Genomic DNA, 18,081 nt, shown 5'->3' on the forward strand with positions numbered 1-18,081 from the left:
TCCAGGAGCCCAGTTCACTCCGAGTGTGTATGGGCCTTCCGCGTCTGCTCAGACGCCGAGTCAAACCCATTTCTCTGGGTACGGAGCCGTACAAACCGGATGTAGTATCGCTCCCGGCCCGTCGCAACCGCAAGCGGGAGGCCCAGAACAAAATCTGAGCCAATCGCGGAATAAACGAGGCGGAAGAAACTCCAACCGGGGGGACCATTCAAAGAAACCCCGGAAGGACTATGAACCCAAGTACACGGAGTACACCAGTTTGATAGACTCACGAGAGAATGTCTATCGGGCGACCTGTAATATGGTCAACTACAGGAAGCCCCCGAAAGTGTCTCACGGAGGAAGGCGTCCGCGAGACTCCAATAAGAGGTGTGAGTTCCACGGAGACGTGGGGCACACCACAAACGAATGCCTTCAGCTGAAGGATGAGATCGAGTCCCTGGCAAGAGCGGGACACCTCGGTCAATGGGTGAGGATACCCATAATCTATCCCGGACAGGGAGTAGTTCACGGAGCTGCGTATTCTCCGGGACAGAGGGGTACCGCTAGCGCTCCTGGAGCCGGTCACCCCCAAGCTCCTGGATCTCAGTTCCCAGCGCTTCCTGCTCCGACCTCTCCGGCACCCATTGCCATGTTGACTCTAGGACCCAGAAAACCATATCCGCCTGGCCTTGCTCCGCCACCCGTTGACAGACACGTAGCCACCATTTCCGGAGGACCGCACCTTGCCGGAAGCACCCGCAACTCCCAGAAAAGGTACTTGAGGGAGTTAGAACACACCGGGGAGATGTGCGCCTTGGTTCAGTCACCTGCTCAGCGTCCCCGAATGATGGATCTTCCCATCACCTTCACGGAAGATGACGCCCGACATGTGCACTTCCCCCACAACGATCCCCTCGTCGTGGAAGCCTAGATCGCCAATAAGCAGGTATCACGGATCCTAGTCGATAATGGAAGCTCCGTAAACATCCTCTTCAAAGCTGCCTTCCACGCGATCGGATTAAGCGAGACAGATCTGACCCCATGCCCCATCCAGCTTCAGGGGTTCAATGGGGATGCACTCATGCCCTTAGGCAAAATTCAACTTCCAGTCACCCTCAGAGGAGATAGCGAAGCTTGTGCCTTCAGGCACTGCACATTCGTGGTGGTCGACTACCCCACGGCGTATAATGCCATCTTAGGCCGACCGGTCCTAATCGATTTTGGGGTCGTAACCTCGATACGCCACTTATGCTTGAAGTTTCCATGCGACAATGGGCGTATCGGCACCCTCCGGGGAGACCAAAGAAGTGCACGAAGCTGTTATAACGTCTCCGTCCGGTCCGTCTACACGGTCCAGGAGGCGATTGTTGCCGCTCCTTTGGCGGAAAATTTACCAGAAACTGGGGTGCCCAAGGGGCATACGTTGACGAGCTCGACCCTAGATTGGGGGTCGAGAGGGCGATAGAGCCGATGGAGGAAGTCAAAGAGGTGATCCTCAACTCGGGAGATCCCACCAAAGTCATTCAGGTGGGGAAAAACCTTCCATCGGCCATTCGAGAAAAGATCGTGGCCACTGTGAAGAATAATCAGGATATCTTGGCATGGTGCCACGCTGATATGACGGGGATTAATCCTAATGTTGTGTGCCACGCACTCAACATAGACCCATCTGCAACTCCAGTTCGCCAAAAGAGGAGGCCGTTAGACCCCGTGAGGGCCGAAGCAGTCAAAGCTGAAGTGGACAAGCTGATGTCCATAGGCTTTCTCCAGGAGTCACACTATCCCGTGTGGTTGGCCAACCCGGTTCTGGTCCCGAAACCCAATGGGTCCTGGAGAATGTGTATTGACTTCACGGACCTGAACAAAGCCTGCCCAAAAGACTGTTTCCCTCTTCCGCGAATCGATCAAATGGTAGACGCTACTTCCGGGTATGAACTCTTATCCTTCATGGATGCATACTCCGGGTACAACCAGATCAAGATGCATGTCGCGGACCAGGAACACACCAGCTTCCTCACGGACAAGGATGTCTACTGTTACGTGGTCATGCCTTTCGGTCTGAAGAATGCTGGGGCGACATACCAGCGTTTAGTAAACAGGATGTTCAAGGACCAGCTGGGGAGGAACATGGAGGTGTATGTAGACGACATGTTGGTGAAATCCAAGACCTCCGGGGACCACGGTGACGACCTTGAGGAAGCTTTCGCTGTGATCCGAAAGTACGGAATGAAACTGAATCCGAAGAAATGTACTTTCGGGGTCTCGTCTGGGAAGTTCCTCGGTTTCATTGTCAGCTCCCGCGGAATGGAGGCTAACCCTGAGAAAATTAAGGCATTCATAGATATGCCTTCTCCCCGAAAGCATAAGGATGTCCAAAGCATTACCGGAAGGATAGCTGCTCTCAGCCGCTTCGTATCTAAGGCCACTGACAAATGTGTCCCTTTCTTCAATGTGTTACGAGGAAACAAGAAGTTCGAGTGGACCCCCGAATGCGAAGCTGCCTTCCAACATCTCAAGGAACATCTAACTCGAGCTCCCATTTTGTCCAAACCTGTCGAAGGAGAGGTGTTGTTCTTGTACTTAGCTGTGACAAAGCATGCCGTAAGTGCTGCTCTCGTCCGGGAAGACGGCCGTTTCCAGCTCCCTGTGTATTACGTGAGCAAGAGGTTACTGGACGCCGAGTCCAGATATACAATGATCGAGAAACTCTCCCTCTGCTTGCTAATTGCTTCGCGGAAGCTAAGGCCCTATTTCCAGGCGCACACCATCAGAGTACTCACCAACCACCCTCTCCGGCAAGTCTTGCAGAAGCCCGAGTCTTCTGGCAGATTACTTAAATGGGCCGTGGAACTGAGCCAGTTTGACATCCACTACCAGCCACGTGTTTCCATAAAAGGCCAAGCACTCGCGGACTTTATTGTGGAATGCTCAGGAATGAATGACCTCCCGGAAGATCCTGTCCCGGAACTTCCCACATGGAAGGTCTATGTAGACGGGGCCTCAAATGAAAAAGGAGCTGGAGCAGGGGTTATCCTAATTTCTCCCCAAGGACATCAGCTCCAGAGCGCCATCCATTTCACGTTCCCAGCATCCAACAACGAGGCAGAACACGAAGCCATGCTAGCTGGATTACAACTGGCCAGGGAAGTCGGAGCCCAAAAAATCGAAGTATACAGCGACTCCCTACTTGTGGTAAACCAAATATCCGGAGAATACCAGACGAAAGGAGAAGAAATGGCTGCCTACGTGTCTCTCTCCCGCGGCCTCCTGCAGCATTTCAAAGGCTACCAAATCCGCCAGGTCCCCCGGGCCCAGAATTCACTCGCGGACACACTGGCCAAGCTTGCAACAGACCCGGAGATTGAACAATATGGCCTAGTGCCCATCGGACACTTAGAAGCACCTAGTACTGAGACACAGAGGGTAAATGCCATCATCGACCATTCCCATTCCTGGATAGGACCCATCCTCAGATTTCTCACCACCGGAGAGCTCCCCACTGATAAAGCTGACGCAAGAAAGCTCCAATATCAAGCTCCCCGATACGTGGTTATGGATGGAAAGCTTTACCGTAGGGGGTTGTCCATACCCTTCCTTAGGTGTGCTGCCGGAACCGAAATCAGCACCATCATCCATTAGATTCACGGAGGCTTCTGTGGCGACCATACCTCCGGACTGAGCCTCTCCAAAAAGATCCTTCGTCAAGGATACTTCTGGCCCACCATGAAGAAGGATTGTGTGGATTATGTCAGAAAATGTGAGCAGTGCCAGAGGTACGCCAAGGTTCCATGAGCGCCGCCTACAGAAATTACCTTAATGACCAGCCCCTGGCCGTTCGCCGTTTGGGGCATTGACCTAGTAGGTTCCCTTCCAACTGGAAGGGGTGGAGTGAAGTATGCCATAGTCGCGGTAGACTACTTCACCAAATGGGCTGAAGCTGAACCTATGAACACGGTCACGTCTAAGAAAGCACTGGACTTTGTCATCAAGAATATAGTGTGTCGTTTCGGGCTTCCACGAAAAATTGTGTCCGACAACGGGAAGCAATTTGATAGTGAGCATTTCACAGACTTCTGTGCTTCGCATGGAATCATCAAAAGCTTTTCCGCAGTCGCCAGACCTCAAGCTAATGGGCAAGTGGAAGCAGTAAACAAAATCTTAAAGACCACGTTGAAGAAAAAACTCCAAGCATGCAAGGCTCACTGGCCGAAAGAGCTTCCGCGAGTACTTTGGGCTTATCGCACAACAGAGAGAACTTCGACGGGGCACACACCTTATTCCATGACCTTCGATTGCGAGGCCGTCATCCCAGTAGAAACTATGATCCCCTCTCACAGGCAGGACACCTACGACCCTACCCGGAACCACGCCCTTCTCCAGGAGTCCCTGGACATGATCGAAGAGCTCCGGGAGCAGTCATAGGTCCAACTCAAAATGTACCAAGGCAAGATAGCCCGACACTTCAACACAAGAGTCAAGAGCCGTACATTCGAAGTTGGAGACCTTGTCCTACGGAGAGTATTTCCTGCTACGCAGGATCCAGGAGTGGGAGTCCTCAGACCCAACTGGGAAGGCCCCTATGAAGTCCAAGAAAAAGTGGGCCATGGGACGTATCACTTAAAGAGACTAGACGGATCTAAAGTCCTGCGCGCCTGGAACGCGGAGCACCTCCGCCGTTACTATCAGTAGGCCCCGGACTATCTAGTCGAAAGTCCTTGGTGGACGTAGCAAAAATATAAAATATGGAGTTAATCCTCCCAGCTGTAAAACGCATGCCTAACAGGCTAATTTAATAAAACACGGAGAGTTTCACTCCGCTTTTACTGTATCTTTTATCCCTTTGTTCCAAGTTGCATTTTAACAAGTGACCACGCGGTCCGGAGACGTCCGGACCCCACGCTCACTTGGGGGGGTATACATGGCTAAGGCATAGCCATACGCCCCTTGAACAAAACATAAAGAGAACACCACTTATGTGCTAGCATTGTGTTTGGAATTTTTAAATTGATTAAGCTTAGGTTGATTTGTTGCCATGAACATATTTTCATTACGTGCCATGTGTGCATTATGTGGTTATGTGAAAATTGCCATGAAAATACCTGCCATTATGCATCATGAAAATTATCTCCTGTGTAGCCCAGCGATGAACAGGACTGGAGGTTGGGGCACATTCAGAGAGCTACGCCGAAACACCCCCAACTTCCTGACAAGTCCTTCGCAGAATAGTCCGCGACCGCTGTAAAGCTTCGCTTCGCAAGCTTCAGCTCCAGGTCTTATAAAGTGATGAATGGCAAGATCCGCGATCGCTGTAATCTTTGCTTCGCAAGCTCCAGCTCCGGGTCCCGCAAGGCGAAAGTGGGCAAGATCCGCGACCGCTGTAAGCTTTGCTTCGCAGGCTTCAGCTCCGGATCTCACAAAATAATGCATGGCGAGCTCCTCGACCACTGCAAGCTTCGCTTTGCAAGCTTCAGCTCCGGGAGCATATATGATCGATCCCCCAATTACAGCAGGCCTTGCTTCGCAAAGCCCCTGCTCCGGGATCGCACATGGTAGGCGTGGCGATTTCCCCGACCGCAACGAACCTTGCCTCGCAGGGCTTCATGCCAGGTCCCTGAAGTCGGCCACCGGGAGGTCCGGAACGACAGTTAGTTTTGCTTCGCAAAGATCTAGCCCTAAGTCTAGCGACGCTCACCAAAAGAACTCCCGTTTCGGCACCATGGAACGGGTCACCTTAGCAATCCCAGCGAACAGTATATCTACAAGTCCCGGGATTGGCTATTTGCCTTAGGAAAGTTGAGTACGGTGAAAGGAGTCTGGCCGTTGGGACCAAGAAACCTTTGTAACCTAGAAACTACGTGGGAAAAGACATAAGCCGTTGGAGCTTCAAGTTAGAAATGCATAGGGTCTGGCCGTTGGAACCAAAACCTCATGCGCCCCTACAGCAGTTTCTACCATATAAAAATCTCTACCCTAAGCGCAAAATTAAAACTCGGCAGAAAAGGAAAGAAGAATGCTATAGTTATTGCAAATATTTCCGCAGTTAGGAAAGAGTACAGGGAGCTTCGCCCCAAAGGAAAATAAAAATAATAAATAAATAAATAAATAAAAAATATTTTTTACAAAAGGCAAGACCCCTTCAAGCATTGGGGGTGGCAGCGGCTTCCACGACCAGGGCCTCGGAGACAGCAGTTTCAACTGGGGACGGCGGAGTCGGCTCGTTGGAAGGAGGGACGACATCCCTGGCAGGATCAGAGGTCCCCGCCTCTTCGAGGTTTTCTGCCTCAGGGGCTCCAGCAGGCTCATCGATGTTATAAGTTTGGACGTACACCTCTGGGCTTTGATCCCACACCAGTAGCTTCTCCCTCATGGCGTCGGCATCCTCTCCCAGGTAGCCTACTACCTCCGGGTTTATTTTCCAAAGTTGGTGCATGAGGACCACGTGAGATAAATTAATCGTCCTGTTCAGCACCACCTCGGCATCTTCCTTCTCCTTCAAGCGCTCTGCCTCAGAGGTCGCCAGCTTTGCCTCCGCGACAGCCAACTGAGCCCTCAGTTTTTCCAGCTCGGCCATGGATGCATCCCGCTCTCCCTTAAGGGAATCAATCTCCTTGCGCTGCACCTTATTTTGGTTCAGCAAGGATTGCTTCTCGGTCACATGCCCCCTGACAGTGAATTGCAAGGCTCCAATCTGTTTGTCCTTCTCAGCGAGCCCCAACTCCAGCATAGACGCGAGATCCTTTCTCCTCATGTGATCTTGCTCCTCCACGTGCAGCCTATTTTGAAGAGTGGCATATTCCTCGTTCCGCTTAAGGAGAAGATCGTTTTTCGATTGCAAGCGGGCATCCAAGGTATCCTTCTCCTCCCTAGCCAGGGATAGCTCTTCCTGGAGCTTGGAGTTTCTGGCCCTCAAGTCATCCGACCGCAGCTTGAACTCATTCTCCGCGCTGGCCCGGTACTCTTGATATTTGGCAAGATATTTCTTGTCCGCCTCTTCTTCAGCCTCGCGCCGGGCCTGGTTAATCTTCTCCATAGCCTCCCCATTTATGCCCTCGACCTGTTGGGCCAGTCTCTGCTTCTCCGCCTCCAAGGCCTGGCGACCCGCCTGACTCTCCTCCCGCTGAACCAGAACTGCACCCACCTCCCGGAACGAGCGTTCCGCGATGAGAGAGGCCTGCAAGGAAAGACAGCAGAATGAGTTAAGCAGAACCAAATGTACTAAGACCAATGACCCCAGAACACAGCAAATGATAGCTTACCCCAGAAAGTTGCTGCTTTACGGCATGTGTCAGCAACAGCAGGTCCTTACTGCTACTGATGGCCCATTTCTCAGAATTGAGCTCGCACAAGCTCAGGGTCATGTCCTCCATCATCTCCGCTCCGAACGGCGCCAATGCACGCCCGAGCCTAGGCACCAGCCTCTTCTCCAAGGCTGGGCCATCCAAAACCACTCCAGCCGGGTGAAGGGATCTCACCCCTTCTGCCAGCTCAGCTCTCTTCACGGCAGACAGGTTGTCTGCCCTTCCCTGAGTAACAGCCTTCTCGGCCTCCAACCGCCTCTTCAAAAAATTATCAGCCCGTCTTACACCCTCCAGGAGGGTAGCGGGGAAACGAGTTGGTTTCTGAGGAAAGTGGAACTTCAGGCCAGGCTGAGGAAGGCTTGTTTGTTGAGAAAGTGGAAAAGAAGGAGAAGAAGGAGATCCTGAAAGGGTGAACTCCCTTTGGACTGGAGGAGGAGGTAGACGGGGTACTAGGGACGGTAGAGAAGACACTACCGCCCCGGTTTGTTGTTGCTGCTGGTGTTGCTGTTGTTTTTGTTGCTGCTGTGGCGGTGGTGATTGTCTTTGTTGTTGCTGCTGATGTTGCTGTTGTTTTTGCTGCTGCTGTGGCGGTGGTGATTGTCTTTGTTGTTGTTGTGGTTGTTGTTGTTGCTTTCGCTGTTGGGGTTGTGGTTGCTGCTGGGTGGGGGTAGTCTGGCGGGGATTGCGCGCAGCCCGGAGGTCTCCATCACCTCCGGGAGAAGTATGTCTAAGGCGTTTCTTCTTGTCGCCCTCAGCATCTCCTCCGGGGCGCTTGCTCACCCCAGTCGTCTTCACAGGGAACACAAGACCTTCCCCATCGCTGCTACTACTCGAGACAACCGTGTTCTCGGAAGGCCCCTTGACAGGAGGCTTCTCCACCACGGGCACGATTGCCCTCTCCACCACCGAAGACCCTTGCGCCTCGCCACTTGTCTTCTTGGGTGTGGCAGCTTTACCTCCCCTACCAGCTCCGGTCTTTCATCCTTTTCCCTTGGACGGGTTTTGACTGGTGGCGGCCTTCTTGATAAGTGAGGTAGCTCTCCCCAACATCTTTGCTTCGGGATGTTCTGCAAGAAATGTACGAAGCAAGGTTAACCAACCAGCAAGCGATGTGAAAAAAAAAAAGATAAGCAGAAGACAAAATAAGTAACAACATAAAAGCACAAACAAATCCACCAGCAAGGAACAAGAAGCAAAAAAGAGAAAAGTTTGAAAGGGAGGACCATGCACGAGAAACGTGGATGGCCTTCCCCGAGCAAAACAAGACACCGCTTCCTGCTCCAGGAAGCTCCCGTACTCCTTGAAGTCCGGGAATGACATGTTGAGGGAAGAAGGGTCAACCATGGTGACACCTTCTGGCAGACTACCGTCACTCAAACACCCGAGGAGCTCATCTACCCTATCGCAATATCTGTCAAAGGGTATCCTACGTGGATCTAGCCTAAGGAAGCGGGGATCGAACCCCACCTGAGAAGTCCGGGAAACCTCAGACAGGCTGGGGGTGTGGATCAATCGAAAGCTAGTCTTACCTTTCCCAGAGGTACCAGCTCCCGGAGTCCCTTCATTAGGGTAAGCTGCGGCGTGGCGAGCCTCGATTTCTTCTTCCTCCGACTGGGGGTCGGGGAACCTCTCCGCCCAACTGGGCGATAAATTATTATCTTCCTGGGCCGCCTGGCAGATCACCTTGGACAGCTTCAGGGCAATCTGCTCCCGGACGTCAGCTGACACCTGACTTTGCCCCCTGCCACTCACTGGCTCAATATTTTGGAAAGAGGCGAGTAGCCCATACTCCCTCAAAGATTCGGTGGTCACAAGTCCTTCCACCTTCAGCTCTTCCTCCGAAAGCCCCTCGTAGAAGTTTGACCTCCTTATCATCTCTGCACAGCGAGGTGTCCGCGGGACGGCTTCTGCAAAATCCAAACACGAGTGTTAGAGATCCTCCCGAAAGGCAAACCAAACGTAAAGAAACAGAGTTAAAAAGGAGAGGAAGGAGCACTTACCAGGGACTTTGAAGTCCAAAGATAGGGCTGGCACTTTCTTCAATGGGAAGCCAGTCGTCAGGAACCAGTACTCCCGGAGATCTGGAACCCTCGCGGTGTGACATGTGGGACACATCACGTCCGAATACCTCTCCAGCCTATAAAACCCCACCTTGTCTGCATGACCTCTCATGGGCTGAGACTTCAGCGCATAGAAGTATAGCACCTCCTCCGGGGTAGGGGCCTCCAGGTCCCGGGACTTGCAAAAGATGTACCACCCCGCTAGAAGCTTGTAGCTGGGGGGAATCAACTGGAAGGGGGCAATCCCCGCCTTCACGCAGAAGTTGGCAAAATAACTTCTTAGGGGCAAGTGTGCCCCACACACTATGTGTGCCCAGCTCCAGGCACCAAAACCCTCGTGACTCTGACTGGCGGACTCACCCAGCACCGACAGACGGTGCCACATCAGGCCTGGGATATTCTTCAGGCCTGCCTCTGAGGAATACAGCTCCAGCATACCGTAGTTCCTGAACAGGTTCGGCTTCTGGTCCATCTCCCAGATGGAACTGTTGATAGTCGGTGGGCTAGCCGCGGCCACCTTAGTTTTTGCTTTCCCCTTTGCGCCGGCAACAGGGGAACCTTGCTCCTGGCCACATTCAGCCTCTACCGCAGCGATGATTGGTTCCTTTGAGGTGTTCGTCACTGAGCAAAAGAAACAAAAGAAGGAAACACTCCAAGCAGTCAGCACCCTTGTCATACCCTAACGGTATTAAAGGCGTCGGGGAGACCCTCCCCGAAAACTGCTTGGAGAGGTTCCCACCGAGCTTGCCGAGGGGCTGGCACCATGCCACCCGGAGGACAGCAAGGAACCAGATTCAAACTTCGAGCCTAAGCCCGCCAAGAGAAGTGTTTTCCCAGGGGAAGACACCCTAAAGGCGTTCACGCTTATGCCCTAAAATAACAAACCAAAACAGCACACGCAGACGAGAAACAACTTTCCAAAAGCAAATCGTCAAAGCATGCAAAGAAATGACTTATTGACTCACATCAGACACATGCCTATCAAAGCCCCATTCAAGCATGCATAAAGATGACACCGGCAGAAAACTCAACCCTAACAACTACCAACAATCTGAGGTTTAGAAGGAAAAAGCAAAGTAAAAATACTTACTGGTATTCGAGCAGTTGAAGATTGAGGGAGTAACCGGGTCACTGCACCGCACGAACACGTGAAGTAAAGGCTGCAAAGACAAGCAACGATTCAAACCTAGAGCTTCGGCGAACAAACCTACTGCCAAATCGAAAGAAAGGTTTCTGGATCCCTTACCAAAAGAAGTGGTGAATTCGAAGGAAAGGAAGCTTGGAAGCTTGAGAGTTCGAAGATTTGGGAATCTGAGAATCTGAAAGCTCGAGAATTTGAAAGCGTAAAGAGGAAGAAGGGTCCGTTCCCTCGTTTTTATAACGGGAATGAAGTCATTTCGAATTCCACAGATGGACGGTCCCGATCTTCCCATACCGCATGCATCAGATCCAACGGCTGGGGATGAAGCGCCGGTCCCATTTATGACTCCTCGGATGGGAATAAAGTATTTATATCCCATCATTGTGTCATCTCGGGCCCGGTGTACCATTAAATACCGTCAAATCACTACTCAGACGCCTGACGCACGCATACTCAGCCAGTCACCTCACGCACATGTCTTGGTCACAGAGCCATTCCCTGCATGACGCGTGGCCCTGGCCACACTTGAGTAGTTGAGTTCAAACAGAAGAAATTTCCTTTTTTTTTTCTACTAATGCTCAGACGGGAAAAAGGAACCCTTCCAGGAACGCAGGAGGTGACCCCACGCCTAATCTAGAAACCAGAATACCCGGAGGACTGTACAAGCTCCCGGACCTCTCAAGTTCCGTGACCTTGGGGGGTAAATGTTATCCAGATTTCCGGATAGCGTTTAGATGGATAGCCTCGGGGAAACAGAATTATCAAAGTCTTTCACAGAGGGTGACCAGGGCTCACGGATGAACAAAAAGGCTTCGCCTCTCCCGTTTAGTGTCTAGCACACTCTTTTAAGCAACCGCGACCCGGAAGCTCGTCAGTTCTCCCGGACTCCCGAAAGGATATCCTTCGGGGAAGGTCCTTCCGGAAGAAGCACTTCAGGTTACCTTCGCGGATACAGTTCCGTGCCTCGCACGGAAGAAGACCAAGCGGTCGAGTCACGGAAAAAGCATAGTTGAAATGATACTCACGTGACCCAGGATCCCGCCTGACAGGTCGAGGCCGCACACATCCCAGCACGCCTAAAAGTGCCTTTTCGCCTACTGTTCCGCTGACAGCCTGGAAAAGACAGCTGCCTTTTGGCATTCCCCATATTTTCATATAATTATACCCACGTAGAGCCTTGTAGCCATGCTACGAGGGTAATTGTATTCCCTATTTGCGGCTGGTGTAATTAAGACTCAAGGGGGTAGAGAAAAACCCTAATCCAAAACCCTAGCTATAAAGACCTCCTCATTTTACGATAGGAAGGAGGTCAAGAAATTAGAGAGCAAGAACTCTGCCAAAAATCTCTCTAGCTTCATCTTCTTCAAGAGAACCCGAGAGAAACATTGTGAGTTTGTGAGGGTCTTATACACCAGCCATTTCACTGTAATTCTCTACAAGTATAATAACATCGACTCGTGGACTAAGGCTTGTTAATGCCTGAACCACGTAAAAAACCTGTTTGTCTATTTATATTTCTGCACTTCTACAGTTCTTATCTTTTTATTATTTTGTTTGTATTCGTTTCCGAAAAACTCGGTAAACAGTCTCCATAAGCAAGTGACCCAAGACCAATCTTGGCTCACTAGGAGGGGCAGGGGTGTGTATCCATTCGCACGAGCAAGTCCGAGAACAAAAACAAAACAGGAAGCTAATGAAAGGGCACAAGGATAAGGCCTAGTCCCGAACCGAACCGACAAGTTCTGGGGGGTACAAACCAAATAGGGCACAAGGCTAAGGCCTAGTCCCGAACTGGATATATGTGGTCCGGGGGTACAAACTATAGGACTTAAGGCTCAGGCCTGATCCCGGTCCGGACCTACATAGTCCGGGAGGTGAAATATCCAATAGGACATACGTGCCAGCCCAAGTCCTAACCCAGACACGCGTGTCCCAGGGATATAAAATACCTAAAAATTGGTTGATCGAGCATGGTCCCAAACAACCAAATACCCGTCTGCATCATCTCTGCAATAGCACAAGACTATTGGAGCACGAGTCCCAGGTATAAGTTGTCTAAACTTAGTCTTATAAACGGCCCAGGCCGTGGGAACCTAACCCAGGTTTCAAAATAAGCTAATCAGCTAATCCCTGATGGTCCAGACCGTCAAAACCTGAACACTAGAATCAGGACAGATAGATTTAGTGATAATTATCAACTCCCTAATGGCCCAGGCCGTTGGAACCTGAGCAACAGGAGTAAAGCGAGTGGATAAGTTAAAATCTAGAAAGATCTCGGGCGGTTCGGGCTATTGGAGCCCATATTATAAAACCAGAATAATCTAGTCCAGGCTGTCAAGACCCAAAGACGGGTCACCAGAAGAGACATTTTCTGCAACTTTTCTCCAACAGTCCCGGCTGTTGGAACCGGGACCGAACATTCGACTCATTTACACAAGGTGGTGAAAACACTTAGTAAAAGTTTAACGAATGGAAACAGGAAAGCCTTATGTAAGAAATGAAGTAAATGTGAATATAAAAATTGTCTTAGATGCATCCGCATCCGCATCCATAAAAATGTTACAAAAATTTAAAAAAAAATGGAAAGAGATAAAGACAAATAGAAGACCCGGCCTAGGTTTCGCCGTGCCCCGATGCCTCTGGGTTTGCTCCGTCTGCCTCTTCCTCGTCTAAGGGTTCCGCGTCTTCTTTCTCCTTGGCCTCAAATTCAGCTCTTTTCGCGGCGGGGTCAGGGTAATGCAGGAGGTTCATGTTCTTGTCCTGGAGCCAAGCCATGTAGATGGCCTCGTCAAGGTGACCTCCAGCAAGGCGTCCGCCTTTTCTTTCTTGCGATGGGTCTCATTGTGAGCCGTCACCTCCTGCCGAAACAAGTCGTCCAATTCGCAGACCCGAGACTCAAGACCGGTGATCCTCTCCCAGTCCTGGGTAGACTGGGCTTTGGCCGCCTCCTGCAGGACCTTCACTCGGAGAAGCTCCGCCTCCAAACCGGCCACCAACTAGCTATTCTCGGCCTCTCTCCGGGACATAGTCTCTTCAAGTTGAAACTTAGTCCAGGCAGCCTCTTCACGGTCCGCTTTGGCCTGAGCCACCTCCTTGGCCAGGGCTTCCTTAGCGGCTTCTCGCTGGTTCACGGTCGCCTCCAACTCTAGCTGGCTCGTCTCCATTTTCATTGCAATCTCGGCCGCCAAGTCGGCATTTCTAGCAGAGCGTCCTGGAATGAATTGAAGTTAGAAAAATCTGAAGAACTAAAAGTGCAAGAAGAAACAGGAGGTATAAATGGATAACTTATAGCAGTGGCCTAATGGTGGAGAGCCTGGGAGATGAATAGCATGTCCTGGCTGGCTATGGTGGTGTACCGCTTCAGTTGGAGGTTGGACATAGTGATCCCCACTTGATCCAGCAAGTCCGCGGAAAACGGAGTCGTGTCTTGCCCCAATTTGGAACAGAACCCCGTCTCAGCAGCAAGCCGGTCCACGATCGGCTGGGAAGCACTAAAAGCTGTCGATTGCTCCGAGAACTCGGCCTGACAATGGATCATCAGGGCCCGGTAAACCTCCTCCCTCTTCCCCCGGCCAGTCTCCCACGTCCGGGACACCAGTTTGGACTGTTCCTCCCACAAAACCGCCTCTCCCTCTTAGGACAAAGTCGGATGGACGGGAAGCGCAGGCACTTCCAAGAGTTCCTTGGCGGCAAGATGACTCTCCTCGGAGGATTCCTCGGCCGAGCCAACGCCTCTGGTCTTGGCCCTCTTTGTCCCTTTCGCGGCCTCACCCGCGCCCGAGTCCGTGGTTCTCTTCCCGGAACTCCGACTCACCAGTGTTTCCCCCTCCAGGTCGATTACCAGGGGACGAGCAGGAAGAGCTGGAGCAGTTTCAGGATTAACTGTCGTGATTGGGACCACAGCTGAGGCCTCTCTGACTGAGTTAGGCTCCAGCACTGAGCTCTCAAGGATCGCGTCCAGATCTTTTGGCTTGGGCGTGCCCTTGGCGGTCTTTCTGGCCGAAGCCCTAGCCTTGGCAGCCCGGACCTCAAGGGCCTGCTTCATCTTTTCTATGGGATTGGACATGTCAGAGTCTTCTGAAATAAGCAGACAAAAAGGGAATTAGCAAAATAAACAAGTCAAGGCACATGAGTAATAAGAAGACTAAAAGTACTCCGGGACGAACCCTTGTCTAGACCTCAGACTCGACATAATTCCCCTAAGGCAAAGGAATGGAATAGGTCTCCCATGTCATCCGGGTCCAAGAAGTTCCCATATTGAAGAAACCCGGACAAGTACATGAGAGTTTCCTGATCTACAGTGATGGGAGACGAAGGTCTCATCTCTCCATCAACCCCAAACAGGGGGCCTCGATAAACTAGTCTATCCCTAACTAAGTCCCCAACTTGAGGAGCATAAGTCAAAAGCAAAGGTGAATTAGCTCGCCCTGATACACTAGCACCGGGGGTCCACGTGTTTGGTTGGGCCTCGTCAAAGAGGGCTTCCAGCTCCTCGAAGGTGGCACTCTCCCTCTGCTCAGTCTGGTTCCGCTCCTTTTGGCTGCGTCTGCCAGGGTCGCGGTCTCTACAACCCTGATGTGCTCAAGGGCCAGCTCCTCCCTCAATGCCGGGTCTTTCTCGCATTGTATCCCCTGGAGACTGGGGGCCTTGATCATTTGGTTGGCTTCCAGCATCCCGACCACCCAGACGTCCTCGGTGTTGATGTAGCCCCCTACGTCCAAATCTTCCGCACTTAGCGCGGAGTAGAATTTCTTCCGGTCCAGGATAAACTGGGTGAGGGGAGTTTGGGCATAGGGTCCTGCCATCCAAGGCAATATATCGAGAATGAGGAATAAAAAGTGAAAACAAGAAAGAAACTAGGGAACGGGAAGCCACTTACCCACTCGCTGAAAGTCCAGCATCAGCATGGGGTTCTTTTCTAAAAGAAACCCAGACGTCATGAACCAGTAATGTCTGACGTCCGGGGGGTGCTTCCATGTGTTGGTAGGAGCAGCGTAGTTGCCACGCGGTTTCAGTCTTTAGAAGCCGTCCAGGGTCTTGTCCTTGACGTTGACCTACGACTCCAACTTGTAGAAATACAGCACCTCTCCCGGAGTCAGATCTGGGATCTGCTTCACTATGCAAAAGATGCGCCCTCCCGCAAGCAGTCGGTATGCCTGAGGCAGGAGCTGAAACGGCACAATCCCCACAAACTTGAGGAATTGGGCGAAGTAGTCATGAAGCGGGAGAGTGGCTCCTGCACTGATGTGGCCTATGCTCCAGGCCCCGAACTCATCCACGCCGGTATAAGCCTTCTCCTATTTTCTGGCCAGGCGGTTATAGAATAGTCCGGGAGTCAACTCCACGCCCAAATGCTTCTCCAGGGCGTACAGTATCCGATAATTTCGGAACAGGTTCTGCACCCCGTCCATCTCCCATCTGTTGCCACTGGGAGCCTTGGATCCTAATAGAGTGACAGGGGCCGCATTAACCTGTTCTTCCGAATGGAGGGTAACGCCTGAAGTCATGGCTGATGATCTGGGAGCAAAACAGAACAAAACAAACAACCAAGTAGTCAGCACCAAAACCCAAGAAGGTTGGTTAACGTATGAGGGCTCTCCTACGAACTGCTTGGAGGAGTCCCCTCCGGATCAGGTCCGGGATCACCAAGAAGTCACAGAACCCTGATCGGGAACGAAAAAGAAAGGATCTGGCTGAAGTTCTCGTAAGCCGGCCTATTGCCGCTTGTCCGGGAACCCCCTGACCCTGAGGAGATCCGGGACAGCTCGGACTAGTTTTTTTCCTAACCTATTCTAATGCACCCAGAGCCAGTCTAAACGTAGGCAAGATCTAACAGCCTAAACAGACAATTACGACGATATGGAAAACGCAAGAAAATAAAAGAAGAAGTCAAGAAAACTTACTGGAAAAGGCTGGTCGTGAAGAATGGTGTGTTTCCGGCGACAATGACGGTAAAATCGCGACCTTGAACAAATGAAGGCAATGTAAAAGCTCGTCTATTGGACAGCCTGATGTCCTCTGCTCATGCGAAGGTACAGAGATCAGGTGCGTCGGGAACAAGCGACGGCGAAGGCGAAGTAGATGATGGAAAATGTCGTCGGCGAGCTCGGACATAAAAAGTCATTTAAGTGTTTTTTTTTTTTTTTTTGTTCTGAGAGTGTAAAGATATCAAATGAAAATCTTAGGGTATTTATAAGAACTAGAAGGCTGTTTTGATCTAACGGTTCGACACGATCCCCCCATCGGACGGTCCTAGTTCGTTCAGGAACATTAATGGACATACTCGAGTACTGGAACACGGTTCCCCAGAGGCGTGATCCGCGCCGCCCCGATCCAACGACCCAGAAGAAGAGCACTTCAAAGGTCGTCCTATCCAACGGTCTTCTTTGTTGCAGAGATTATAATGGGGACATTCGTGCGAATGGGACGCTTCGTAAATTGAGCTGACATTTAACTGCCAACACAGAAACCAATAGAATGTTTGCTAACCTTTCAAATTCTAGTGCCCTCAATGCGCCAGTCGCAAAGGGACACGTACCCCCTTCATGATGAAGCAGAGCGAGTAGAAGGCCTCCAGACGGCCCTGAAGTAAATGAACCGGGGCTTTGGTAAATGGACCGGGCTTTTTGGATTCGGTCCAGGACATCAAAACAGGCTTTCACTCCGTGATCGTTCAGCAATCAGTGTCCCCCTTTCGCGGACCCGCTGCCTTGGAAACGAACCGGGAAGCGCTGAGATGGTCCGAGAGGGATACAAGCCTCCACCGCGCAAGCCCAGATGAAGGCTTGGGGGGTAATTGTTCTCCCCGTTTCTTCTAAAATGTACGGGTCCACACTCTAAGTCCATGGGCCGCTTTCCTGGGAGTTAAGGCCCAGACCGGGCCCATTATGCGAAGGGAGAACGGATATTGGCTGCCCAAGTCTTGGCAAGGCCCAGAGGACATCCGGGAGAGTGAGCCGAGACCAACATCGGGGCAGGTTGTATAAACCCGGGACCGTGTACTGGGATGTCCTCTGTGGTACGGGAAATGAGGTTGCGGGCTCCCAAATCTGAGATTGGGCCGGGAGCTCCGAGGATAAACCCGGGTCCTAGTAAACGAACCCGGACCCTGGTGAACGGAGGGGGACTTTGGTAAACGGATCTAGATTGGTTGGCTGAGTTTTGCGTGATAAAGTGTCCCCGATACTGACATCGTCCCAAGAAGCGTGGGGGTTGTCCCCACGCTTAACCTGCAGAGGAGGCTACCTCGGGATTGTATGTCATTGGTTCAGAACTGTGCCGCCATTACTCTGACCGATCTTGTCCCCCAAATCTTCCTCGTAGCACATAACACCCAGACTGAAACACCAGTTTGTCGCATGTCTTAGAATAAGATCTTGTTTGGGCTGGCCCAATGGGCTTCGACTAATGTATGTTTCATATATCAATCATTTGTATTAGGCTCCCATCAGATAAGCCAATGGTATTTACACCCTTATTAGGCCGGGCCAGCTCGGCCCAAGCCCAGTGCGCCTATAAATACGAATAGTGGTGCACTGAGGAGAGGATTCAAGATTTTGATTGTAAGCAGTTACTTTACTAAAACTTGCAGAAAACTCCA

The sequence above is a fragment of the Humulus lupulus genome, chromosome 2, assembly GCF_963169125.1.
Source record: "Humulus lupulus chromosome 2, drHumLupu1.1, whole genome shotgun sequence".
Lineage (NCBI taxonomy): Eukaryota > Viridiplantae > Streptophyta > Magnoliopsida > Rosales > Cannabaceae > Humulus > Humulus lupulus.